The 27,107-nt window shown below is 39.4% G+C and overlaps 1 protein-coding gene across 3 annotated transcripts in view; it reads left to right on the top strand.

The window, feature by feature from the left end:
* The window catches only part of kank1a (KN motif and ankyrin repeat domains 1a), a 138,781-nt gene that overhangs the window by 60,254 nt on the left and 51,420 nt on the right, over nt 1-27,107 (top strand). Inside the window, exons 1-2 of one of the 3 annotated variants that reach the window (XM_034170802.1) lie at nt 5,316-5,347; nt 10,089-10,164. The gene's annotated coding sequence lies outside the window, so the exon portion shown is untranslated. Of the gene's footprint in view, nt 1-5,315; nt 5,348-10,088; nt 10,165-15,428; nt 15,456-27,107 lie in introns of those variants that run through there. The other 2 variants (XM_034170801.1, XM_034170804.1) reach the window with 2 other exon arrangements.

Genomic DNA, 27,107 nt, shown 5'->3' with positions numbered 1-27,107 from the left:
ACATTGAAGCTGATTAATCAAGTCTAATCACTGATGTCACCACACTGACCAATATGGTCCTGTTATCTCCATGATGGACAAAAGGGGCCCAGCTGAGAGCACAGACACTCACAAAGCAGTCTAGCATCATGTCCATCTGGGGAAGACGTTCTCAACAGATGGACTTGAATACATTTCTCCTTGCATTTAAATCAATCAATCAATCAATCAATTTTTTTATATAGCGCCAAATCACAACAAACAGTTGCCCCAAGGCGCAACATGTCAGTGTCATTTAAATGACACTGTGTTCTTATTTTTTTATTTCCCCCTTAAATGTTTTGTTCAGAAACGCTTGACTTGTAATTGCTGGTATGTCTTGTCACCCTAGTAGAAACAAATTTTGAAATTCTTTTAATTTTTTCTAACATGAGTAGAAAGAGGATAAAAATTGGTGTTTGAATTTAATACATTACTTACTTGTACAACCCCTGGCAAAAATTATGGAATCACCGGCCTCAGAGGATGTTCATTCAGTTGTTTAATTTTGTAGAAAAAAAGCAGGTCACGGACATGACACAAAACTAAAGTCATTTCAAATGGCAACTTTCTGGCTTTAAGAAACACTATAAGAAATCAAGAAAAAAAAGATTGTGGCAGTCAGTAACGGTTACTTTTTTAGACCAAGCAGAGGAAAAAAATATGGACTCACTCAATTCTGAGGAATAAATTATGGAATCACCCTGTAAATTTTCATCCCCAAAACTAACACCTGCATCAAATCACATCTGCTTGTTAGTCTGCATCTAAAAAGGAGTGATCACACCTTGGAGAGCTGTTGCACCAAGTGGACTGACATGAATCATGGCTCCAACACGAGAGATGTCAGTTGAAACAAAGGAGAGGATTATCAAACTCTTAAAAGAGGGTAAATCATCACGCAATGTTGCAAAAGATGTTGGTTGTTCACAGTCAGCTGTGTCTAAACTCTGGACCAAATACAAACATGGGAAGGTTGTTAAGGGCAAACATACTGGTAGACCAAGGAAGACATCAAAGCGTCAAGACAGAAAACTTAAAGCAATATGTCTCAAAAATCAAAAATGCACAACAAAACAAATGAGGAACGAATGGGAGGAAACTGGAGTCAACGTCTGTGACCGAACTGTAAGAAACCGCCTAAAGGAAATGGGATTTACATACAGAAAAGCTAAACAAAAGCCATCATTAACACCTAAACAGAAAAAAACAAGGTTACAATGGGCTAAAGAAAAGCAATTGTGGACTGTGGATGACTGGATGAAAGTCATATTCAGTGATGAATCTCGAATCTGCATTGGGCAAGGTGATGATGCTGGAACTTTTGTTTGGTGCCGTTCCAATGAGATTTATAAAGATGACTGCCTGAAGACAACATGTAAATTTCCACAGTCATTGATGATATGGGGCTGCATTTCATGTAAAGGCACTGGGGAGATGGCTGTCATTACATCATCAATAAATGCACAAGTTTACGTTGATATTTTGGACACTTTTCGTATCCCATCAATTGAAAGGATGTTTGGGGATGATGAAATCATTTTTCAACAAGATAATGCATCTTGCCATAGAGCAAAAACTGTGAAAACATTCCTTGCAAAAAGACACATAGGGTCAATTTCATGACATAGGGTTAATGTCAATGAGCAGATGTGATTTGATGCAGGTGTTAGTTTTGGGGATGGAAATTTACAGGGTGATTCCATAATTTATTCCTCAGAATTGAGTGAGTCCATATTTTTTTCCTCTGCTAGGTCTAAAAAAGTAACTGTTACTGACTGCCACAATCTTTTTTTCTTGATTTCTTATAGTGTTTCTTAAAGCCAGAAAGTTGCCATTTGAAATGACTAGTTTTGTGTCATGTCTGTGATCTGCTTTTTTTCTACAAAATTAAACAGAATGAGCATCCTCCGAGGCCGGTGATTCCATAATTTTTGCCAGGGGTTGTATATAGTGGCAAAACTAAACTTATGTAACGTACATGAACTGTTACTAAAAGCATTGAGCTGTTATGATAGTTTTGCATGATTCAAAGAGCCAACAGATTTTTGTTAAAATAAAAAAAATGAAGTTTCAGTTAAACTTGATAAATGGTAATTATCACTCAGCCCTACTGCTGGGTTTCTGCTCCAATTGTGATTGCTTTAATGTCCTTTGATTAAATCCAAGACCTTTGGTGAAATGTTGGTTGCCTTCTGTTGTTACTCAGTGATGCTGATCAACAATTTAAGGGCCAACTGTTTCTGATGCCAGACAGTTTAGTGTTTCGACAAAACATGGGGAATGCCTTATCTTTTAGATGCTGATGCTCATCTTGTTATTGAAAATATGCAGGCGTCTTTCCGCTCCCTGCTGACACTCAGTCTTTTGTTTCTCGGCTGTTGGCCACATTGGTACAGCTGAGGCTGCAGTCTTTTGACCAGAAAATCATGATCTGTTCTGCTGCAATTTTAAATGGAGAATAATGCAAAACCTCTTCAAAAAATGCCATGGGAAATCTGTGTAATTCCTTCATTGAAATTTGAAATATATGCACTTTTAAAGGCTTCAGAATATCGAAGTAATTGATGTGAAGATTTTCTGCTAATATGTTTTATGTTACTATAAAATGACTACTTGGGAGATTAGTTCAGTAATGGGACAAAATGGATAATTCGAAGCTGTCAGTTTTGGCTCCAGGAGATTTACACGACAGAACAGTTGATTGAGCCCCCCCCCCCCACACACACACACACATATATACTGGATATGTATATGACGTGCTCCACACTTGTGGAAGAATAACATTTTAGTTGTTAAGTTGGTTAAGCATTTGGGCAATACATTGCTGTGTAATGATGGGAAGGTTTTCCTTCAGATATCCACAACTGGGGCAATATTTTTGTGAATGTATACGACACAGCAAACCATACTTGTGTCTTTGATTGGTTAATTGCAACATCAATATCTTGTGTGTCCTGTGGTTCGGGAAATGCATGGGATGTGTACATCCTAGCAGTTATAGTAATTCTTAAATTTTTTCTCTAGAAATAAATGTGTTTAAAACATTATAGTTAGCCTTACCTTAGCCTGGCTGTTGTCCTTGTTGTTTTCTGGCTACCTCACAAAGTGCAAATAAGTAGAGTGCAAGTAGTGTGAAGCTTATTCCCTAAACTTTAAGAATGTATGAATGTTCTTCTGTAGCTTTATTTGAAAGTGTGTGGGGATTTTTTTCAGTTTGAGGGCATGATTTATTAATTTAGCTCATTCTCAAAGACCCAGCATGTCCTCATTCAGGTTTTTCTTATTTATTTATGGACTTTGTCATCCACCTTAAGGGTGTTACTGCCAACTTCTACTCCCGTGTTGAAAAGGCAATACCTGATTTAGATCAGTGTGCAGGTACAGCTTGTCACACATGTATGTCATGCCATCTTGTGGCTGCAGATGGAAATGTTTTTTTTTTTTTTTTTAAACAAAAATCATCTGGTAAATATGGTATCTTGTTTTATATTTGGACCTCGTTGAACTTTCAGAAGTTTCTATTTGAAAACTTAAGTTTCTTTCAGCATGAAGCTTTTAATCAAACTTTTTTCTTAAAGAAACTTGCGGCTTCCAACTTTTTGCTGAGGTTTGGTGAAAGAGATCCCTTTCAGGCTGTCATCAGTTTAATTAAGTTGTTCTTCATTGTTTGACTGCTGTCTTAGCAGAAGGGCAGCAGAGGAGACTGCGTCTTACTGGTTCATCCCAAAAAGGTCATGAGCATGGGCTCACTCCGCACAAAAGCAAACATGGCAGCACTTAAGTGGCAGAATTCCTCTCACAATGCCGCTCTGACAACAGAAGTGAAAGCATTGTGAATGACAGTCTTTAAATGGTACTACTGGTTCCTTTGTTTTTTTGGTTGAGGATGGGGCTAGGTTTCTTACAGACTTCACAGATCGACACACTTAAACATGGAATTGGGAAGTACGAGAACACCATAATGTGAAGACAAATGATGCAAATAAGCATAATTCCTTAATCATCTTGTCTTCAGATTGCCAAACCTTTATTGCAGCTGCTTGAAGCTTCCCTTTCTGTAGTAAATATTATATGGGGCTGTAAATGTAGCAATAATATTTGCAAATGCATGTGGAGACTTGTGTGTCTGTGTGTCAAGACCTGTAAGTGTGTAAAAGAATGTGCAGATGTGTATTCAGAATCTGTGTGTAATCAGATTTAAGTATACAAAAATCTGTAAATGTTTATATTTTGGAAGTGTATTACTGTCTGCAAATGTGTGTGAAGATCTGTAAATGTGGAGACTAATTTTTAAATAAAAAGCAGTTTCATTACTTTTTTATCTTTTGTATTTTAACTGCAGACTGTTAGTGTTCAGTACTGGATTGTTTTTGTCTTTTTTTAAATTTTTTTTTTTTATGCATTTACCAGAAAATTATGAACTAAGAATGGATGCAGCGGATTACTTATTACTATGTACGCATTTAAAGACGTGTGTACACATTTGGAAATGTCATACATTTATTCCACCTATAAATGTGATTTTACACACACTCACACACACACACACATATATATATATATATATATATATATATATATATATATATATATATATATATATATATATATGTATATATATATATATATATATATATATATATATATATATATGAACACATATTTGCATATCTTCTATGCATTTGCAGATCTGTTTATGCTCAGATTGACACATCTCCACATGGATTTTTGAATATTATTGCTACATGTTGACCCAATAATATTACAATGATTCATCTGAGTATCAGATTTTAATTTCATATAGGGAGTGCTAAAAATGAAAATTAAACTTTGTGGAACTGGTGCTAACTGCATAAACCAAATTAAACACAATTTCATGTACTTGCACTGTGTTTTTGTATTAAATTATAAATCAGTTTGCATAATACACTCATAGGTTTGAAGATTTGTGAGCACTTCACAAGATGTTTGGATGGAGCTTCACTGAGGAGGGTCCACTGCTTGATATGATTGTTGGTGTTCACCAGCCCATGGGTTTTTTTCAGACTTCATGACTCCATTCAGTAGCTAAACAAATAAGTGGCTCCAGCCAGTCCTTGAACAAGTGCAGCTCCTTCAGAGGGGAGAATGATTTGGAAGGGAGCAGAGATAGGGGGAGTATAAGAGCGGTTGGCCATAGTGCAGGTTTGAAAACAGTGGAAGCTTTAAAGTAGTCCAAGTCAGGTCACCCAAGCCACTGTGGGAGACCAGAGGATGTTGGTACTAAAAATGTAAACATCCAAAGAGATTAGAAGATTTATCCAGCTCAACGCTCAAATCTGTCCTGGTAAGAGGGGGTTAAACTTAAATGGGTACTTTGTTGGTTGCTCTTGACACCTTTGACACTTTTTGAAAGTGCTTTGAAAGGGTCTAGATAATGTTCAAGGTATTTTTGGACAAAAGATATTCTTGTTTTATTCAGTGTCATTTATTCCAATGTGCTTTAGTCAGTAAATGTGAATTTTAAATAAATAGTTGGAGATATTTTTACATTAATTTCAACATTCATATGAAAGTTATTCTGTGGACAGTTTCACTCTGACTTCAGAAAAATCGCATTAACATTGTCTATTTAGATATTTGGTTTCATTAGTTTTCCAACCTTTTAGCTGTTGCTATACTGTGAATTTAAAAGTTTCTGCAACTTTATAGGTTTCCTGAAACACATCCAACAGGGGGAAGCATTGTCAGCCTTTGTGTCTAAAATGGTAGGAGAAAAGTTCCTTGTTTTGACCACTCCCAAATTACTGTGCACAACCAACATTATCTTCTACGGGTAGATCAAAAATATGCACATTAAGGTCTGCTTCCTTTTCTGGTCTTGACCAAAGTAGTGCCTCTACATTTGGAGTTGATCCCCAGGCTGGACTGTGGCTACCCACTGCTACTAGTGGCTGTGCTGTGTCTGACAGTAATTAGGATGTGTTAAATGCAGAGGAAAAAATATTTTGTGCAATAACAATAAAGGCCTCTATTCTTTGAACAGGCTGCTTAATGATTAATCGTATAATAGCTGATGTAAAGGGTGAGTATATATCAATTTAACATTCGTACAATTTAATTTGTGTGGTCTTGAAGTCTATTCTGTTGTTAATGATCAATTATAAATTGTTAATTGAATACAAAGTCACTGCCTGTTACAGCCCAGGGGAGCCCAGGAATTAAATAAATACAATAAAACAAACTTAAGTAAAATAGTAACTTCAGGAACGTTTGGTAAAAATAAATAAATAAATAAATAGTCACTATTCATTAGATTTATAGGGTGGTTAAAACATCTAATTATCACCATGAATTAGATTTAATATTATTGACATTATACAATACTAAAACTTAGCTTCAACTTGAAAAAAATCACAAACCACTTATTGGCATTCTGCAACCCGCTAATGGGCCACAGCCCAGTGATTGAGAAGCACTGTTGCAGCTCATGGATGGGATAAGATTTGCTCGTGTGTCATCTTGGGGTGAGTTTTGTTGTGATTTGGTGCCTTAATAACAAAATTGACTTTGCTTGAAAAAGACCAACATTTATGAAGTACATGGTACAATATTTACCTCCACTGATTGAAATCTGGGAGATCATAATCAATATTTTAATTGTCTTCTCCTGGTACATTTCTCTCCGCCATTCAAAGATGTGCACGACATTCAATGAAAGAAAGGAAGTGAGCTCAGCACAAAATTATTGCAAGCAGACATTGTTAATTTGTATATAAATTTTCTGTTTTGTGTTCCTTGAACTGATTCAAAGTCTTGGTTGTCATAGAAAAATGAATTATAGTTTGTTGCAGTGGAGCACATGCCTACAGGTCCCACATGCTGTTTGGTCTGAGGGAAGAATAGCAGGGAGTTAAAATGATGTCTCCAGAAATAACTTGATGTGAGATTACACAGCTACATGACTAAATGTTGACTCCACTTCTATTTACATGCACACAAGGATGTCCTGTGTACAGTAAACATCATGTATGTTTGAGTTGCTTAAGATAAAGGTTTTTAGTTTTGTATTAATTGTAAAGTTAATATTTTACATTTTAGTATGCCACTTCTTAGGAGTCACTGTAGGTAAGGCACTAGATTAATGTAATCATTTGTTTGTTCTCTCTCTCTTCCCCCCTCCCCCCCAGACACACACGAAATGCACATTTATATGAAGTAGCGTTCAAATTTGCTGCAGAAAATACTTAGCTTTTTTTTTCGATGGCAGTTAGGGGAAAAATTGTCAAACTGCAGAAAAATCTTGAATCCACATATTGCAGTTTACCACAAATTTACACTCTTAAATTGTCTTATTTCTGAGTTTTTTGTGATTGTTGAGTCTGTATGCCAAAAAAAACTAGAACTAATCAATTTCAAATCTTTTCATTCTCAGCGGCCCAAAATTAGTAAAGTTTGACTATTTATTTTGGCAGCATTTTGGCTATAGACCTGACATTATTTTATATGTTATGTGATTGCACATATTAAAAGATGCTAATGTGGCGCAGTGTATATTGGTCCTCACCTGTATCTGTCAGAACCAAGAATTTCAGAGCTGAATATGGGTTTAGGATGTTACAGGGTTACGGTACTTTTGCTGATCCACTGACTGACTGGATTCATTCTATGATAATCTCAGGGAGCAAGATGTATGGTTTGTACCTAACGAATAGTTTCAGTTAGTAGTACTTAAAGCATTGATATTTAACACACAGCATTTTCTTTGAACCGTGTTAGCATGGCGCTCATGTCTTGTCATGGGTGAAACTGTTGCAAAGATAAAATTGTGTAGAGTGGAAACTGAGAGAAGCAAATGTGGCATGTGTACACGGGATAAGAAAAGAACAAACTGTCAGACGGCACTAAAATAAATGTCTGCGTTGATTTTGCCAAACGGCAGTAAACATCAGTATTCAGGCTCTCCCTCCCCCACCCGGCACAGATCTTTACCACAGCAGCTTCTTCAATGCTTCAAAGAATCAAGGCCAGATGCAGACCCAAGACCACAAGTAACCAGTGCTTGTTCAACAGTAAGGGGGCATGTGTACACGCATGTGCTGTTTAGCAATTATGAGAACCTTTGATTGTCTTGTCTCCATTATTACAGATTGTGCTGAAGAAGAAATGTGTGAAAGGTTAAAGTTTTATGTGGATGTCACTGCATGCACAGTTCATGGTTTTTCTGCAACTTTTGCTCTGATGTGCAGAGTGAAATATCTTAGGTTCAGCCTTGGAGTTTTTCTGCTTCATTAAAGTGCAGCAGTAATTCTTACTCTGCACTGTAGGTTTGCAGCTTTAACTGCCTCTGTTAACCTTTTCATGCTGTTTACTGTTGACATATGACTTAGGACACTGTGGCAAAAACAGTGGAATGTGAAATGCCACATCCTGTACCTCCTTATTGTCAGTTTATATGGCAAACTACACAACATTTATGTATGGACAGAAGTGTTTCATCCCTCCAAACTATGACTTTTATGCTGTTGGGACCATCTTACACTTTTATCAGTTTCGCTTTTTATAAAATCTTTAAGCCTGTTTAAGTGTCCCTTCAGAGTCACTCTGGAAGTATATCTCATTACCTTTGTCAAAAATACACTACACATCAAGTCTGATGACATATACCAGAAGCACAGTCAAAGTCGATAAGCACTTGGAGCCATGGTGCTGCTATTTAAAAAAACAAACAAACAAAAACTGATAGAATGATTGTACCTGATTTATTTTAAATACCTATCTGGCTATTCGGTTGCATTTTTGGAGCCAGATTCATTGCAAAAGTATGCTTAAAATACGATTAATAAAAGTTGGTAAATTACATGTTGGCCACAGCAAATGCCCCAATTATGAAGTAGAAGCATCTGCATGGAAGAAACAGCAGTTCAGGCTTGACGCGTTGAAGGACACCAGTTCAAGGATACTGAATGTGTACCATGTTAAAATCAGCTATTCTCTGCTGCATCACTTGCTATAGAGTTCTAATGTGCTTCTGAAGCCTGTTACAACAATAAAGGTGTATCTGGTCAACACTGATGTAAATGAGTTCAGGATGAGATTCAAATGGGGTCATTTGCAGCTGTGATGCTCACCTTATCATGTACCTTTGGCCATATAATGCTGGTACTGAACATTTGTACACAAAAGTATTCATTTTGTATTTTTTTTTTTTGTCTTTTGTCAAAAAAAAAAAAAAAAAACAAAAGACAAAAAATTAATCTGTGTGAATAAATTTGTGATTTGTTAATTCAAAACAAATAACTCATTCCTTAATATATCAGTTTTCTAAACCCAGTTATTCCAGTTAATGGTCAATGGTTGGAGCTGAAGCCTATCCAGCAATCATTGTGCAAGAGGTACAACACGTACAGCCGGACAAATGCATTCAGCTAACCCGTATGTCTTTGGAAGTGAGAGGAAGCCGGAGCATGCGGTGGGAACCCACACAAACATGGGGAGAACATGAAAACACCACACAGAAAGGACCAAGGAGGAAGTGAACTTGTGACCTTGTTGCTGCAAGGCTGACAGCCACTAAGCTGCCGTGCTGCTGCCCCTTTAATCTGCCGCCTCCTCTCTTTAATAAAGTGCATATTTCTTGTGTAATTGTATGTATTTTTTTTAATGAACTGCATAAACATGATTTAGAAATTTTGTACATTTAAGTGAGTGAAAATGGCCTATTTGAATATAGTCTAGTGTACAAATGACTGGCTCTAGTATATAATAAAAAAAATATCATATATCAAAAACATATCATTGACCTAAAATTTTTAAAAATGTGTGCAACTCATACTTTATTTCTGATGCTTTTCTTTGGCCTGTGTGATACATCTGTACCATTTCAAATAAAGCCTGCTTGATTTTGAAGGCAAGCACAGCTTTCTGAAGTGGAACACGACTTGGAATCTCCTTGTAAATCAGCAGGCAGTGACGTGGAGCGCCTGTCATACCTCTGTAGAGCTGTTTGTGTTGTGCATTTATGTAACAGGTGAGGAACGAGTTGTTCTGGTTTATGTTGGCTAACGACATTTTCCATTTGTTTTTAGTTCATCAGTCCCGTCGGAGAAGAGAATAAGAAATCTGATCTGCTCAGTCGTCTTCTTTTTGTACATGTTGAATATGGTGAGTACAACAGTTTATGAAATACTGATGTGGAGAAGTCAATTTGCAAAGTCCTTGGCTACTTTTAAATGTTAGTTTTAATTGTACTATGGGTCATTCATAATGAGAACATGATGGCAGTTGTATAATAAGGAATTAAACATATTAGTCACAACAAGAAGGTTCAAGCTTTTAGAAAGTATCAATGCATGGTAAAAATGATCTTGTACCCATGCATTAATTGTACTGATATATAGTGTATAACTAATCTTTATAATATTTATTTCACAATTTCAAAAAAAAAGTACAATTAATGCAGGAAACAGAATATATACAAAAGAAGATAAAAAATATAAAACACATAGTAAAACAAAATACATGCACAGGTTTGGCACGTTAAAGTCTGTATCAATTTACACAAATGCATTCACTTTCCACATAAGACAATAAATGTCCTGATTTTTAATTAACTGTAAGAAGTTTGAACAGTATAACTTGTGCATATTTGGAAGACAATAGCGTAGAATATTTAGAGAGACACACACACACACACACACACACACAAAATACAGAAGAATTGCAGAAAAACGACGTATACTTTACATTGTGTGACCCTTCATAATATATATATACACAACCCCAATTCTAATGAAGTTCGGACGTTGTGTAAAATGTAAATAAAAACAGAATACAATGATTTGCAAATCCTCTTCAACCTATATTCAATTGAATACACCACAAAGACAAGATATTTAATGTTCAGACTGATAAACTTTATTGTTTTTGTGCAGATATTTGGTCATTTTGAAGTGGATACCTGCAACACACTTCAAAAAAGCTGGGACAGTGGTATGTTTACCACTGTGTTACATCACCTTTCCTTCTAACAACACTCAATAAGCATTTGGGAACTGAGGACACTAATTGTTGAAGCTTTGTAGGTGCAATTCTTTCCCATTCTTGCTTGATGTACCCCTTCAGTTGTTTAACATTCCAGGGTTTCTGTTGTCGTATTTTGTGCTTCATAATGCGCCACACATTTTCATTGGGCGACAGGTCTGGACTGCAGGCAGGCCAGTCTAGTACCCGCACTCTTTTCCTACGAAGCCATGCTGTTGTAACACGTGCAGAATGTGGCTTGGCATTGTCTTGCTGAAATAAGCAGGGATGTCCCTGAAAAAGACATTGCTTAGATGGCAGCATGTGTTGCTCCAAAATCTGGATGTACCTTTCAGCATTGATGGTGCCATCACAGATGTGTAAGTTGCTCATGCCATGGGCACTAACTAACACTTTGCGCAAAACTATCTGGATGGTCTTTTTCCTCTTTTGTCCGGAGGGCACGACATCCATGATTTCCAAAAACAACTTGAAATGTAGACTCATCAGACCACAGCACACTTTTCCATTTTGTGTCTGTCCATTTCAAATGAGCTCGGGCCCAGAGAAGGCGGCGGCATTTCTGGATGTTGTTGATGTATGGCTTTCACTTTGCATGGTAGAGTTTTAACTTGCACTTGTAGATGTTGCGACGAACTGTGTTAACTGACAATGCTTTTCTGAAGTGTTCCTGAGCCCATGCGGTAAGATCCTTTACACAATGATGTCGGTTTTTAATGCAGTGCCGCCTGAAGGATCGAAGGTCATGGGCATTCAATGTTGCTTTTTGGCCTTGCCGCTTGCGTTTAGAAAGTTCTACAGATTCTCTGAATGTTCTGATTATATTATGGACTGTAGATGATGGAATCCCTAAATTTGTTGCAATTGAGCATTGAGAAACATTGTTCTTAAACTGTTGGACTATTTTTTTTTTCACACAGTTGTTCACAAAGTGGTGATCCTCGCCCCATCTTTGCTTGTGAACGGCTGAGTCTTTTGGGGATGCTCCGTTTATACCCAATCATGACACTCACCTGTTTCTAATTAACTTGTTCATCTGTGGAAAGTTTCAAACAGGTGTTCTTTGAGCATTCATCAACTTTCCCAGTCTTTTGTTGCCTCTGTCGCAACTTTTTTGAAATGTTGCAAGCATCCTTTTCAAAATGAGCAAGTATTTGCACAAAAACAAAAAAGTCTATCAGTTTGAACATTAAATAGCTCGTCTTTGTGGTGTATTCAATTGAATATAGGTGGAAGAGGATATGCAAATCATTGTTCTGTTTTTATTTACATTTCACACAATGTCCCAACTTCATTGGAATTGGGGTTGTGTCTGTGTTGTGTGTGTATGTATGTGTTGTATGTGTGTAATATAAAGTTCAGTATTTTGTCAGCTCTTCAAAAAGTGGAAATATTTCAGATTCCTTACATATAAACTAAATTGTCAAGTATTTTAATTTTGATAATTACAGATTACAAAAGGGAAAAGGAAAAAACATCTCAAAATATTAGAATATTTGATTTCAAGTTTGAATAACTCATTTATGAGCAGTATATACTATGAATCTTTCAGGCTGGTTCAGTACAGACAACCACAGTCATAGGGAAGACCTGTGACTTGGCGGTTCTTCAAAAGACACTCACTGACACTCTCCATGGGTTATTGCTGAAAGAGCTGGCTGTTCGTAGTACGCTGTATCAAAGCATGGAAAGTTGTCTAGAATGGAAAAATGTGTTAGGAAGAGATGCACAAGCAACAGGGATGACCACAGCCATGACAAGATTGTCAACCACAGTTGATCCAAATTCTTGGGGGAGCTTTACAAGGAAAGACTAAGACTGGAGTCAGTGGATCAAAAGATAATAATCATTTCCAGGAAATGAGCAGCAAGTGTCACATTCCTTGGTACAAGCCACTCCTAAACCAAAGATGTCAGAATAGTCTTATTTAAGCCAAGAAGAAAAAGAACTGGACTGCTTTTCAGTGGTCTAAAGTCTTCTTTTAAGATTAAATATTTTTTTAATTTCATTTGGAAATCAAGGCCCCACAGTCTGGAGTAAGAGTAGATCAATCAAAGTTGGTTGACGTCTAGTGTGACATTTCCAGTCAGTGATGATTTGGGATGCCATGTCATCTGCTGGTGTGGGTCCACTGTGTTTTATCAAGCCCAAAGTCAATGCAGCAGTCTACCAGGAGATTTTAGTAAGAAATGAAGTTGGAAGTAAGTGTTTGGCACACGTGACGGGCAGGCACATGGATCAACATTCATTCTTATGCCATCAGAACAAGTCAAGCGATGCCTTCCGCTTTCTTCAGGAGATTATTTTGATTACCATTTGCTCTCACTTATTGTCTTAATTAAATATTCATTCAGTAATTTGTCAGTATTAATGAGAATTCACAATAGTAAGTTCTTTGCGTTTTTAAACGAACACATCTCTACCTATATCATGTTAACCAGAAGGACAGAGGATTAAATCATTATTGTTCAGAATCTAAAATGAATCCGGTTAGTTTTTTTTTTTTTTTCTTAGTACTAGGGGAGCTAAGACCACTACCTTTGCACCCCCCCCCCAAGACTAAACCAAACCAACTTTTTTAGGTTCTGTAGATGACCCCAAAACACAATTGGGATGTTCCCCAAAAATAAAAACTGGCCTCAAGCCAGTTATCCAAGATGGTGTTCAAGATGGCCGGCAAAATAGGGTTTTTTCACTAAAACACCAATGATGTCTGTCATTATTAAGTCTATTGTTTGTTCCTACTATGTATTTTAATAAGGGTCTATTGGAGGCCATTTTGTATGCCATTTTGAATCTTAAACCCATGAATGAATTTAGTTTAGGCACAAGTGAGTTTGCTGTGACCTGCAGTGGTCTTCCAATTGAATCTCTGTGATATTTAAGTTGTTTATATGTTATGTAAACATGTTTTAGTGGAGAGAGAAAAAAAAAAAAAACTATTTTGTGGCCATCTTGGATAACTGGCTTGAGGCCAGTTTTTATTTTTGGGAACATTCTGATTGTGTTTTGGTGTCATCCAAGGAAGCTAAAACAGTTGGTTTGGTTTAGTCCTGGGGGGGGAGGGTGTGTGCAAAGGTAGTGTTCGTAGCTCCCCTAGTAACTAGTTTGTGTCCCGAGGGGAGCGAGTGAGAGGAGTCAGCAACACAATGCAGAGGAGCCCCTACATCTACACACCACCAGTATTATATTATTCTCAGCATTTTGGCAAAATAATTATGCTAATTTATTGTTGCTTTATTTAGGTCAGGTTAGCACAAAAGGTGTAATTAGTTGTCTTCTTGCTGTTTGGATGAACTTCGAATGATATATGGTTCTTTCTGTTCTTCCTTAATTTAGTGTACTTTTCGCTCAGCTGACTAAAGGTTTGTTGAATTGCTTTGTTTACTTTCCGTTTTCAGCTTCAGCTGATAATGACAGGAGAAAAGTGTGTTTCTGGTTTAATATTTAACCGCTTATTTAGAAAAAAAACTTTCCATTGTGTTCCGCTGTTCCTTAGCTGCATGTTGAAGGTCAGTCTGGGCTGCAGAGTCATGGCAGACTGAACAACCACAGGCTCAGCGCTTTACCTGGAGGCTCAACGTAGAGCTCACGTCTACCAAAACAGCCTGAACTTCAGTTTCCTCTTATAGTATGCAGATCGTTTGGCTGTCATCTGAGGAAGTTGTCTAATCTTAGCTGTGTAACCTATCTGGCTCAGGAGGACTGCTGTGTATAGGCTCGTTGTTGGGGAGCTTGTGGACTCAGTCGCGTTTGCTACCTGTGTGCTGTAGGAGGAATTTAGAATGAGAGTTACAGGTAAGCAGTATAAGCAGTTTGATGACGTACAGAATGTTGTCATCTTGATGTTGAGATTGTCAGGTGCAGCAGCGGGAATCTTCATGCTCGGTGACTGCTGTAAATGTGACTTACAAGTTTGAAACAAGGACTGTTTTTTTTCCCATTTAAAACATTGAATCATGTTTTCCTGATGTATTTGCCTTATTGGATTAGGATTAGAAGCATGCCTGTAAATATTGGATGGTGTTGGATATTTAACATTAGCATTAGTGTTAACTTGGAAGTTGTGGCTGTTGCATGAGGGATTTACTTGCAAATGATTCCGCTGTGGCTTGCTAACATCCAGTCAGAGTGGCACGGTTTCTGCACCGCATATGTAGAAATGTTAAATTGCACTCGTTCACCACTAGTAATTCAGATGTGAGGGTAAAAAAGTGTGAAGTTATAAGTTCACAAATTTATGATTGTGTGTAGCTGGTTTACAAACTGAATACTTGATTTTGAGGGTTACAGAATTCATACTGTCAGGTGCCAGGTTGTTTACTCTTCATGGTGACTCTGAGTTATTCCTGCTTCTTCCTTCAGGTGTGCATTCTGGCAGCTCATGGAACAAGAAGCTTGGGACATGTTTGGTCAGTCTTACTTTTGTTCAGAATTTTGCTGCATGGAGTTTGTAAGAAACACATTTTTCAAATATTTCAACAAGTTATGAGTGGAGGCATGCAAGGCACTGCAGGACTTGAAACCCCGTATGCGTTCTTTTTTTGGGGGGGGCGGTCACAGCCCTGTCTTAATCAATTTATATTGTAAAATGTCAGGTTCCATTCATTTACAGTTGCAACTGTTGGGTTTTATAATTATTGTTAATAATAATGATATTCTCAAAGCTGTATATGGGCATAAAGAGAACTTATTATTAGCTTGTGGTGGTTTGTTATTGGACTTCTGTGCTGGTCATGTATTGTCCTTAACAAACACCTTGTTCGAGCTCAAGGGTGTTCCTAAGTACACGTGGTACCATAACTCCCTAGGTCAAAGGTCAATGATTAATTTTTGTGTCAGACCTGGAACCGTGTGTCTTGGCCATTCGAGTGAAAGCAGGGGCAGAGCTGTCAACTGATCACCACCTGGTGTTGAGTAGGTGTAGATGGCGGGGTAAGCTGCTGGGCCGACCTGGAAGAACTAAACGTGTTATGACGTTTTTTGGGAACGTTTGAAAGAGCCTGTCCGGACTGCCTTCACCTCACACCTCTGCAGAAAGTTCTCTCAGGTCTCAAGGTTGAGGACATGGAAGCTGAGTAGTCCATGTTCAAGGCCTCCGTTGCTGTGGCCAGAAGGTGGTTGGTGCATGTTGAGGCGGCAACCCAAGAACCCGCTGGTGGACTCCAGCATTATGGGAAGCAGTCAGGCTGAAAAAGGAGGCCTTTTGTGCTTAGTTGGTACAGAGGTCTCAGGAATTGATGAACAGGTATCGGCAGGCCAGAAGAATTGCAGTATCAGTGGTGGCTGAGGCAAAAACTCAGGTGTGGGAGGAGTTTGGATAGACCATGGAAAATGACTTTCGTTCAGCCCCAAAGTGGTTCTGGCAAACTGTCAGGTGCCTCAGGAAAGTGAGGCAGTTCTTAGCCCAGGCTGTGATCAGCAGGGGAGGAGAGCTGCTCAATTGCACTGAGGATATCATCAGGCAGTGGAAAGAACACTTTAAGGATCTTCTCAACTTGACTGACATACCCTTCGTCAAGGATGTAGGGATGGAAGACTCGGACGAATTTGCTGCCATCCCCCTTGCAGAAGTCACCAAGGTAGTCAAACTCCTCGGGTGGGCTAGAGTCATCCTGAAATAGAGTCCACGGAATGTAGATGTAGTGACCATGCATTCCACAGTTTGGGTGTCACTGATCATACTTGAGATGTTTCAATAGCTTAATTGGAGTCCACCTGGGGTAAATTCAGTTGATTGGACATTACTTGGAAAGGCACACACCTGTCTACATGTAAGATCCCCTAGTTGACAGTGCATGTCAGAGCACAAACCAAGCATGAAGTCAAAGGAATTGTCTGTAGACCTCAGAGACAGGATTGTCTCGAGGCACAAATCTGGGGAAGGATATAGAAACATTTCTGCTGCTTCGAAGGTCCCAATGAGCACAGTTGCCTCCATCATCCATAAATGGAAGATGTTTAGGTCCACCAGGACTCATCCTAGAGCTGACCGCACGTCTAAACTGAGAAATTGGGGGAGAAGGGGCTTTGTCGGGTAGGTGACCAAGAACCCGATGGTCACTTTTTCAGAGCTCCAACATTTCTGTGCTGGGAAAGTCTGTGCAAGGGTACTAGAGAGGAGACTTAGACTGTTAGTTGAACCTCAGATTCAGGAAAAGCAATATGGGTTCCATCCTGGTTGTGGAACAGTGGATCAGGTCCTTACCCTCACAAGGATATTGGAGAGCTCTTGGGCATATGACCAACTAGTCTACATGTCTTTTGTGGACTTGGGAAAGGTATATCAATCAATCAATCAATTTTTTTTTTATATAGCACCAAATCACAACAAACAGTTGCCCCAAGGCGCTTTATATTGTAAGGCAAGGCCATACAATAATTATGTGAAACCCCAACGGTCAAAACGACCCCCTGTGAGCAAGCACTTGGCTACAGTGGGAAGGAAAAACTCCCTTTTAACAGGAAGAAACCTCCAGCAGAACCAGGCTCAGGGAGGGGCAGTCTTCTGCTGGGACTGGTTGGGGCTGAGGGAGAGAACCAGGAAAAAGACATGCTGTGGAGGGGAGCAGAGATCGATCACTAATGATTAAATGCAGAGTGGTACATACAGAGCAAAAAGAGAAAGAAAGAAAGTGCATCATGGGAACCCCCCAGCAGTCTACGTCTATAGCAGCATAACTAAGGGATGGTTCAGGGTCACCTGATCCAGCCCTAACTATAAGCTTTAGCAAAAAGGAAAGTTTTAAGCCTAATCTTAAAAGTAGAGAGGGTGTCTGTCTCCCTGATCTGAATTGGGAGCTGGTTCCACAGGAGAGGAGCCTGAAAGCTGAAGGCTCTGCCTCCCATTCTACTCTTACAAACCCTAGGAACTACAAGTAAGCCTGCAGTCTGAGAGCGAAGCGCTCTATTGGGGTGATATGGTACTACGAGGTCCCTAAGATAAGATAGGACCTGATTATTCAAAACCTTATAAGTAAGAAGAAGAATTTTAAATTCTATTCTAGAATTAACAGGAAGCCAATGAAGAGAGGCCAATATGGGTGAGAGATGCTCTCTCCTTCTAGTCCCCGTTAGTACTCTAGCTGCAGCATTTTGAATTAACTGAAGGCTTTTTAGGGAACTTTTAGGACAACCTGATAATAATGAATTACAATAGTCCAGCCTAGAGGAAATAAATGCATGAATTAGTTTTTCAGCATCACTCTGAGACAAGACCTTTCTAATTTTAGAGATATTGCGTAAATGCAAAAAAGCAGTCCTACATATTTGTTTAATATGCGCTTTGAATGACATATCCTGATCAAAAATGACTCCAAGATTTCTCACAGTATTACTACAGGTCAGGGTAATGCCATCCAGAGTAAGGATCTGGTTAGACACCATGTTTCTAAGATTTGTGGGGCCAAGTACAATAACTTCAGTTTTATCTGAGTTTAAAAGCAGGAACTTAGAGGTCATCCATGTCTTTATGTCTGTAAGACAATCCTGCAGTTTAGCTAATTGGTGTGTGTCCTCTGGCTTCATGGATAGATAAAGCTGGGTATCATCTGCGTAACAATGAAAATTTAAGCAATACCGTCTAATAATACTGCCTAAGGGAAGCATGTATAAAGTGAATAAAATTGGTCCTAGCACAGAACCTTGTGGAACTCCATAATTAACTTTAGTCTGAAGAAGATTCCCCATTTACATGAACAAATTGTAATCTATTAGACAAATATGATTCAAACCACCGCAGCGCAGTGCCTTTAATACCTATGGCATGCTCTAATCTCTGTAATAAAATTTTATGGTCAACAGTATCAAAAGCAGCACTGAGGTCTAACAGAACAAGCACAGAGATGAGTCCACTGTCCGAGGCCATAAGATCATTTGCAACCTTCACTAATGCTGTTTCTGTACTATGATGAATTCTAAAACCTGACTGAAACTCTTCAAATAGACCATTCCTCTGCAGATGATCAGTTAGCTGTTTTACAACTATCCTTTCAAGAATTTTTGAGAGAAAAGGAAGGTTGGAGATTGGCCTATAATTAGCTAAGATAGCTGGGTCAAGTGATGGCTTTTTAAGTAATGGTTTAATTACTGCCACCTTAAAAGCCTGTGGTACATAGCCAACTAACAAAGATAGATTGATCATATTTAAGATCGAAGCATTAAATAATGGTAGGGCTTCCTTGAGCAACCTGGTAGGAATGGGGTCTAATAAACATGTTGATGGTTTGGATGAAGTAACTAATGAAAATAACTCAGACAGGACAATCGGAGAGAAAGAGTCTAACCAAATACCGGCATCACTGAAAGCAGCCAAAGATAACGATACGTCTTTGGGATGGTTATGAGTAATTTTTTCTCTAATAGTTAAAATTTTGTTAGCAAAGAAAGTCATGAAGTCATTACTAGTTAAAGTTAATGGAATACTCAGCTCAATAGAGCTCTGACTCTTTGTCAGCCTGGCTACAGTGCTGAAAAGAAACCTGGGGTTGTTCTTATTTTCTTCAATTAGTGATGAGTAGAAAGATGTCCTAGCTTTACGGAGGGCTTTTTTATAGAGCAACAGACTCTTTTTCCAGGCTAAGTGAAGATCTTCTAAATTAGTGAGACGCCATTTCCTCTCCAACTTACGGGTTATCTGCTTTAAGCTACGAGTTTGTGAGTTATACCACGGAGTCAGGCACTTCTGATTTAAAGCTCTCTTTTTCAGAGGAGCTACAGCATCCAAAGTTGTCTTCAATGAGGATGTAAAACTATTGACGAGATACTCTATCTCACTTACAGAGTTTAGGTAGCTACTCTGCACTGTGTTGGTGTATGGCATTAGAGAACATAAAGAAGGAATCATATCCTTAAACCTAGTTACAGCGCTTTCTGAAAGACTTCTAGTGTAATGAAACTTATTCCCCACTGCTGGGTAGTCCATCAGAGTAAATGTAAATGTTATTAAGAAATGATCAGACAGAAGGGAGTTTTCAGGGAATACTGTTAAGTCTTCTATTTCCATACCATAAGTCAGAACAAGATCTAAGATATGATTAAAGTGGTGGGTGGACTCATTTACATTTTGAGCAAAGCCAATAGAGTCTAATAATAGATTAAATGCAGTGTTGAGGCTGTCATTCTCAGCATCTGTGTGGATGTTAAAATCGCCCACTATAATTATCTTATCTGAGCTAAGCACTAAGTCAGACAAAAGGTCTGAAAATTCAGAGAAACTCACAGTAACGACCAGGTGGACGATAGATAATAACAAATAAAACTGGTTTTTGGGACTTACAATTTGGATGGACAAGACTAAGAGTCGAGCTTTCAAATGAATTAAAGCTCTGTCTGGGTTTTTGATTAATTAATAAGCTGGAATGGAAGATTGCTGCTAATCCTCCGCCTCGGCCCGTGCTACGAGCATTCTGACAGTTAGTGTGACTCGGGGGTGTTGACTCATTTAAACTAACATAGTCATCCTGCTGTAACCAGGTTTCTGTAAGGCAGAATAAATCAATATGTTGATCAATTATTATATCATTTACCAACAGGGACTTAGAAGAGAGAGACCTAATGTTTAATAGACCACATTTAACTGTTTTAGTCTGTGGTGGAGTTGAAGGTGCTATATTATTTTTTCTTTTTAAATTTTTATGCTTAAATAGATTTTTGCTGGTTATTGGTGGTCTGGGAGCAGGCACCGTCTCTATGGGGATGGGGTAATGAGGGGATGGCAGGGGGAGAGAAGCTGCAGAGAGGTGTGTAAGACTACAACTCTGCTTCCTGGTCCCAACCCTGGATAGTCACGGTTTGGAGGATTTAAGAAAATTGGCCAGATTTCTAGAAATGAGAGCTGCTCCATCCAAAGTGGGATGGATGCCGTCTCTCCTAACAAGACCAGGTTTTCCCCAGAAGCTTTGCCAATTATCTATGAAGCCCACCTCATTTTTTGGACACCACTCAGACAGCCAGCAATTCAAGGAGAACATGCGGCTAAACATGTCACTCCCGGTCCGATTGGGGAGGGGCCCAGAGAAAACTACAGAGTCCGACATTGTTTTTGCAAAGTTACACACCGATTCAATGTTAATTTTAGTGACCTCCGATTGGCGTAACCGGGTGTCGTCATTGCCGACGTGAATTACAATCTTACCAAATTTACGCTTAGCCTTAGCCAGCAGTTTCAAATTTCCTTCAGTGTCGCCTGCTCTGACCCCCGGAAGACAATTTACTATGGTTGCTGGTGTCGCTAACTTCACATTTCTCAAAACAGAGTCACCAATAACCAGAGTTTGATCCTCAGCGGGTGTGTCGCCGAGTGGGGAAAAACGGTTAGAAATGTGAACGGGTTGGCGGTGTACACGGGGCTTCTGTTTAGGACTACGCTTCCTCCTCACAGTCACCCAGTCGGCCTGCTTTCCCGGCTGCTCAGGATCTGCCAGAGGGGAACTAACGGCGGCTAAGCTACCTTGGTCCGCACCGACTACAGGGGCCTGGCTAGCTGTAGAATTTTCCACGGTGCGGAGCCGAGTCTCCAATTCGCCCAGCCTGGCCTCCAAAGCTATGAATAAGCTACACTTATTACAAGTACCGTTACTGCTAAAGGAGGCCGAGGAATAACTAAACATTTCACACCCAGAGCAGAAAAGTGCGGGAGAGACAGGAGAAGCCACCATGCTAAATCGGCTAAGAGCTAGTAGCTGCGCTAAGCTAACGGATTCCTAAAAACACGCAAAGTGAATAATGTGTAAATAATTTAGAGGTGATTCAGCAGAAGGAGTGCTTTAGTTAAGGCACGTGAAGATTACACTGGGAAACTAATCGTTATCTAGATAACTAGATCAATCTAACTGCGCAGATTAAACAGCTAACAGATACAGCAAAACACTGCTGTGCTCCGGAACAGGAAGTGATACAATACCGCAGTGAGAGCCAACCACCAGTATATGACAGGGGTCCCTCAGGGTATTCTGTGGGGAGTGCTATGGGAGTATGAGGTACTGGATTCGCTGCAACATGTAATCCAACCTCTATATGACCAAAGTCTGAGCTGTGTCTGCATTGTCTGAATTACATCAGACCCCTTTCCAACGGGAGTTGGATTCTGCAAGGGCTGCTCCTTGTCACCAATCCTGTTTGTGATGTTCATGGATAAAATTTCCAGATGCAGTCAGGGAGTGGAGTGTCCAGTGTGGTGACCTCAGAATTGCATCTCTGCTTTTTGCAGGTGATGTGGTTCTGATGGCGTCATTAATTTATGACCTCCACTGTGCACTGAGCAGGTTTGAGGCAGTGTGTGTAGTAACTGGGATCAGAATTAGCACCTTTAGAATCTGAGACCATGGTCCTTTCTCAGAAAATGGTAGATTGTGTCCTCTGGGTCAGGGGAGACTTACTGCCCCAAGTGTAGAACTTTACGTATCTTGTTCATGAGTGGGGGCAAATTGAAGCAGGAGATCGATAGACGGATTGGGGCGGCATCTGAAGCAGCTGAGCTGGAAGACGAGGCTCTCAATTTTCCAGTCAGTTTACACTCCTTTTTTCACCTATTTTCATGAGCTTTGGGAATAAGATCGCGGATACAAGCGGTAGAAATGAGATTCCTCCGTCGGGTATCTGGGCTTACACTCCTGGACAGGGTGAGAAGCTTGATTATCCAGGAGGGACTCGGAGTAGAGCTGCTGCTTCTTTGCATCGAAAGGCGCCAGTTAAGGTGTTTTGAGCATCTGGTGAGGATACTTCCTGGTCGTCTCCCTAAGGAGGTCTTCTAGGCATGTCCAACCGGGCAGAGGCCCCAGGGAAGACCCAGGACACGCTGGATAGATTAGATTTCCCAGATGCCTTGGGAACCCGTGGGAAGAATTACAGGACTTGGCCAAGAATGGGGAAGTGTGGTATGGGCTGCTTGCTCTGTTGCCACAATGACCCAGACCTGGATAAGCGGCTGAAAATGAATGAATGAGAACTTATATATTTTTTTTTTGTGGTATTGGTACTGCATTTCAGATACTGGACAGGAGCAGCTTCCCCAAAACTCCTCCTTGATGTTCATAGGCTAAAAAAAAAGCTTCTGACCAGTAATGCAGTGGGATTAGAATGGACAAAAATCTGAAAGAGGCAGTGTTGAGTATTTGAAAAGAAGCTGGCAGTTTGTTCAGATGCTGGTACTAGTGCAACATGTAGAGGCGACATTGTTTATAGCACCTCCTATATATGGACTATTTGTAATCAGGAGCAGTCCTGTTTTAATTGGTTTTGATAAAATAAAATTGGTGATGCTGTTCTGCGACTAAAATGGTTGTACTTTCTTACATGCACCATGTAACCAACCAATTTTGATAATCACTGCATGCACCACACAACTGAACCACAAACTGTGCTGTCCCTGAGTCAGTTCAATTACAATATTGTTTTGGTGTCTATTTCTCTGATAGAAACGAGCACTTTTCAGATCGCTTGGTCAGCCCCATGGTAGAACTGCGCTTAATATAGATGTAATGTGGAATTTGACTTCAATTTTCTCTGGTTGTCTTGGTCTTAACCTGTTCATATGTGTGTATGTGTGTGTGCATATGTGTGTGTGTGTGTATATATATATATATATATATATATATATATATATATATATATATACACTTCCTAAAAAAACAAACCTTTTCCAATGCAGGCTAAGTCACTCTGTGTAGGTGGGTCTTCACATTCTTCTAAAATTTTGGAATCTTCTCTGTAATGGATACTTTATTTGTGGTTTAAATCTCTCTATCATGAGCTTCATGTTCTATAATTGTCTCTGGTAGGGATGACGGGCAGTTTATACTTAGACGATACACATTATGGCATTACAGCATTGCTTTATTAAGGTGTATCATGTAAACAACCCGCTAGCATGGCTGACTTGTGTGTTAATTCTGAGGAGTCACGTGGACTAAACATGAGTAGTTTCTGTTGTGTAAGTGCTTGGAGTGTTTTTTAATTCTCTCAATAATGTATTTGGACTCGCAACTCTCACATGGACCCACTTAGTGTGACGATGTCTGCAGACTGCAATGCTACTGAGATAAATGTGCGTGATATGATGCTATACTGCAGTGCATCCAGAAAGTATTCACAGCGCTTCATTGGCTGTGTACTTAGTCACTGCCCTGCTGAAAGATGAAATGTTGCCCCAGTCTGAGGTAAAGAGCACTCTGGAACAGGTTTTTATTCAGGATGTCTCTGCACATTGCTGCATTCATCTTTCCTTCAATCCTGACTAGTCACAAAATTGCTGCTGCTGAAAAAGAGTCCAATCTTTGTCTCATCAGACCAGAGAATTTTGTTTCTTATGGTCCGAGAGTCCTTCAAGTGCCTGTTGGCAAACTCCAGGTGGGCTGGAGCTGCCATGTGCCTTTTACTAAAGCCCCTTTCAGATTGGCGTATTCGTAGTTCTCCGCCCACTTTTAGCAGCTCTACGTCGAGTTCTTGCTCCCTACGCAGCAGTATGTTGAGTGCTACGCCCGTAGGACAGAAGAAATTAAACATGTTTAATTTTCTTCGGAGCACTGGACAGTTTTAAGCAGTTCTGCGCAGCACAGCATTACTGCATGCAAGTCTGTGCAACACTGCGCTCCTGTACACAACAAAAAACTGAGTACGTGCATCCAGAGGAATCAACTGAGAACATGATCACACAGCCCACAGCACCTGTGTGTGATCAGAACAAGGAATCGAACCTCAACTCAGAAATACAGAAACAGCAGGTCGGTCACGCGCTCTCCCTCGCTCTCACTCTGTCTCTCTCTCCCTCTGTTGTGCTCTCTCTGTATCTCTCTGTATCTCTCTCTCTGTATCTCTCTCTCTCTGTATCTCTCTGTATCTCTCTCTCTCTGTATCTCTGTATCTCTCTCTGTATCTGATCAAACCTGTGACTTTAAAATAAAAGTGCACTCGCTGCATGTCGGTGTGATCATCAAACACCCTGATTGGTCAGGTCTGATCAAATCAGAGGACCTGATCGGAGCAACCAGAGGTTTAAAAGTTTAACCAGCCACAGCGTTTCTTTCATGGCAGCCTTTACCACAGCCAGACTCAGCAACATCTGTACACAATGAAAGTGGTCCACCAAGACAAACAAAAAGAGTAGTAAAAATTAATAATGTTAAATGACTGTTTTTGAGCCGCACCACACCTGCAGTAGAGAACAGAGCGCACTTCCACAGAGGCAGAAAATAACATTGAACTGGTTTAATAGCGGCATGGTACACGCGACTGAGCGAACACACGCAGCTGCAAGTATGAAATGAACACTGAAATAGGCTGAGTATGTGCGCATTTCGGGCGTATTTAAATGAAACACAACGCTGCCATATGCAGTTCTACGAATACGCCAATGTGAAAGGGGCTTAAGGAGTAACTTCCATCTGGCCAGTCTACCATGCAGTCTTGATTGGTGGATTGCTGCAGAGATGGTTGTCCTTCTGGAAAGTTTTCCTCTCTCCACAGAGGAATGTTGGAGCTCTGACAGAGCGATCATCGGCTTCTTTGTCACCTCCCTGACTAAGACCCTTCTCCCCCGATCGCTCAGTTTAGGCCATGTGCTCATTGGGACCTTCAAAGCAGCAGATACGTGTCTGTATCCTTCCCCAGATTGGTGCCACAAAGCAATCCTGTCTCTGAGGTCTACAGACCATTCCTTTGATTTAATGCTTGGTTTGTGCTCTGACATGCACTGTCAACTGTGGGGCCTTATATGTAGACTCAGTCAACTGAATTTACCCCAGGTGGTCATCCAAGGATGATCAGTGGAAACAGGATGCACCTGAGCTCCATTTTGAGCTTCGTGGCAAAGGCTGTGAATACTTATGTACATGAGATTTTTTTTTTTAATAAATTTGCAAAAATCAAACGAACTTTTTTCACATTGTCGTTATGCGGTATTGTGTATAGAATGTTGAGGGGAAAAAATGAATTTCATCCATTTTGGAATAAGGCTATAACATAATGTGGAAAAAGTGAAGTGCTGTGAATACTTTGCGGGTGCACAGTATGTAACGTGAGATTATGAAGTTTTTTCACCCTATTTTTATGATGTTTTTAGAGCTATAGGAGAGTTACTGCATTATGTTGTAGTTCAAGGAGCGTTGATCTTTGTATTCAGTGGGCCAAGTCTTTGGAGGGTGAAAGCACAGTGAATGCCCCAGTTGATTTTTGAAGGGAGAAAGTAAATTTAAGCCCTTTGCATTTACTTATGGAGGTATATTATGGTATATTTTTTTAAATATAATGCACTGGTCATATTCTGTAATCTGTGAAAGTTTCAGAGGTCTACTACAAATAATAAGAAAATTATGGCGCTCTGAATGTAGCATATTTGGTCCATTTTAGCATGTAACCAGTGGCCCTTTTGCTCTTATGCCAAAATTGTTTGATTGCCATGATGGTAATAATAGGTCATACAGCTGCCAGATGGCAGCAGTTGTTTGCTGTGTCCACCAGTCTTCCTGAACTGACCACTGCAGACTTCCCAGCATGCCCTTGGAGCAGCCATTGTGGCTTGAAACATGTGCTGTTTTGGAACCACTTTTTGGATTTTGCAGTAGATGCCGCTTCAAAAGCCTGGTAAATATACAAATTTGTGTTAATTATATCAATTTTGCTGCAAAAAAACAAAAAACTAAACCAAATTTAGTACTAGTTTTGGAATATACTACATAAAAAAATGGAGAAAAATTGAAAGTTTTGCAAAGCCTTGATTCCAAAGGTGGATGACCCAGTGTCTGTCCATTACATCAACATCAATTTTTCGGAGCATTTGTATTGATATTTTTAAAGAAAACCTTAGTAGTATTAAATAAATCATCTTTTCTATTACCAAAGACCTAGAACAACAGCAAAAAAAGTTAAAACTGTGCATTATTATTATTATTATTATTCCTGCTGAGTCAGGCTTGAATGTAAATGTCTGTCCATTATGTCAACATGGTGGTGAAAATTAGCCTCTGGTCAATTTTTGACCTTTTATATTTTCCAAACCATCACAAATTATGAGCCAAATTTGGAAAATATTTATTACTTTCATCAAAAAAACTGGGAAAAATAACAGA

This window comes from Thalassophryne amazonica, chromosome 5, assembly GCF_902500255.1.
Source record: "Thalassophryne amazonica chromosome 5, fThaAma1.1, whole genome shotgun sequence".
Classification (NCBI taxonomy): Eukaryota; Metazoa; Chordata; class Actinopteri; order Batrachoidiformes; family Batrachoididae; genus Thalassophryne; species Thalassophryne amazonica.
The sequence above is the reverse complement of the archived record's forward strand: the minus strand, read 5'-3'. Positions and strand labels throughout refer to the sequence as shown.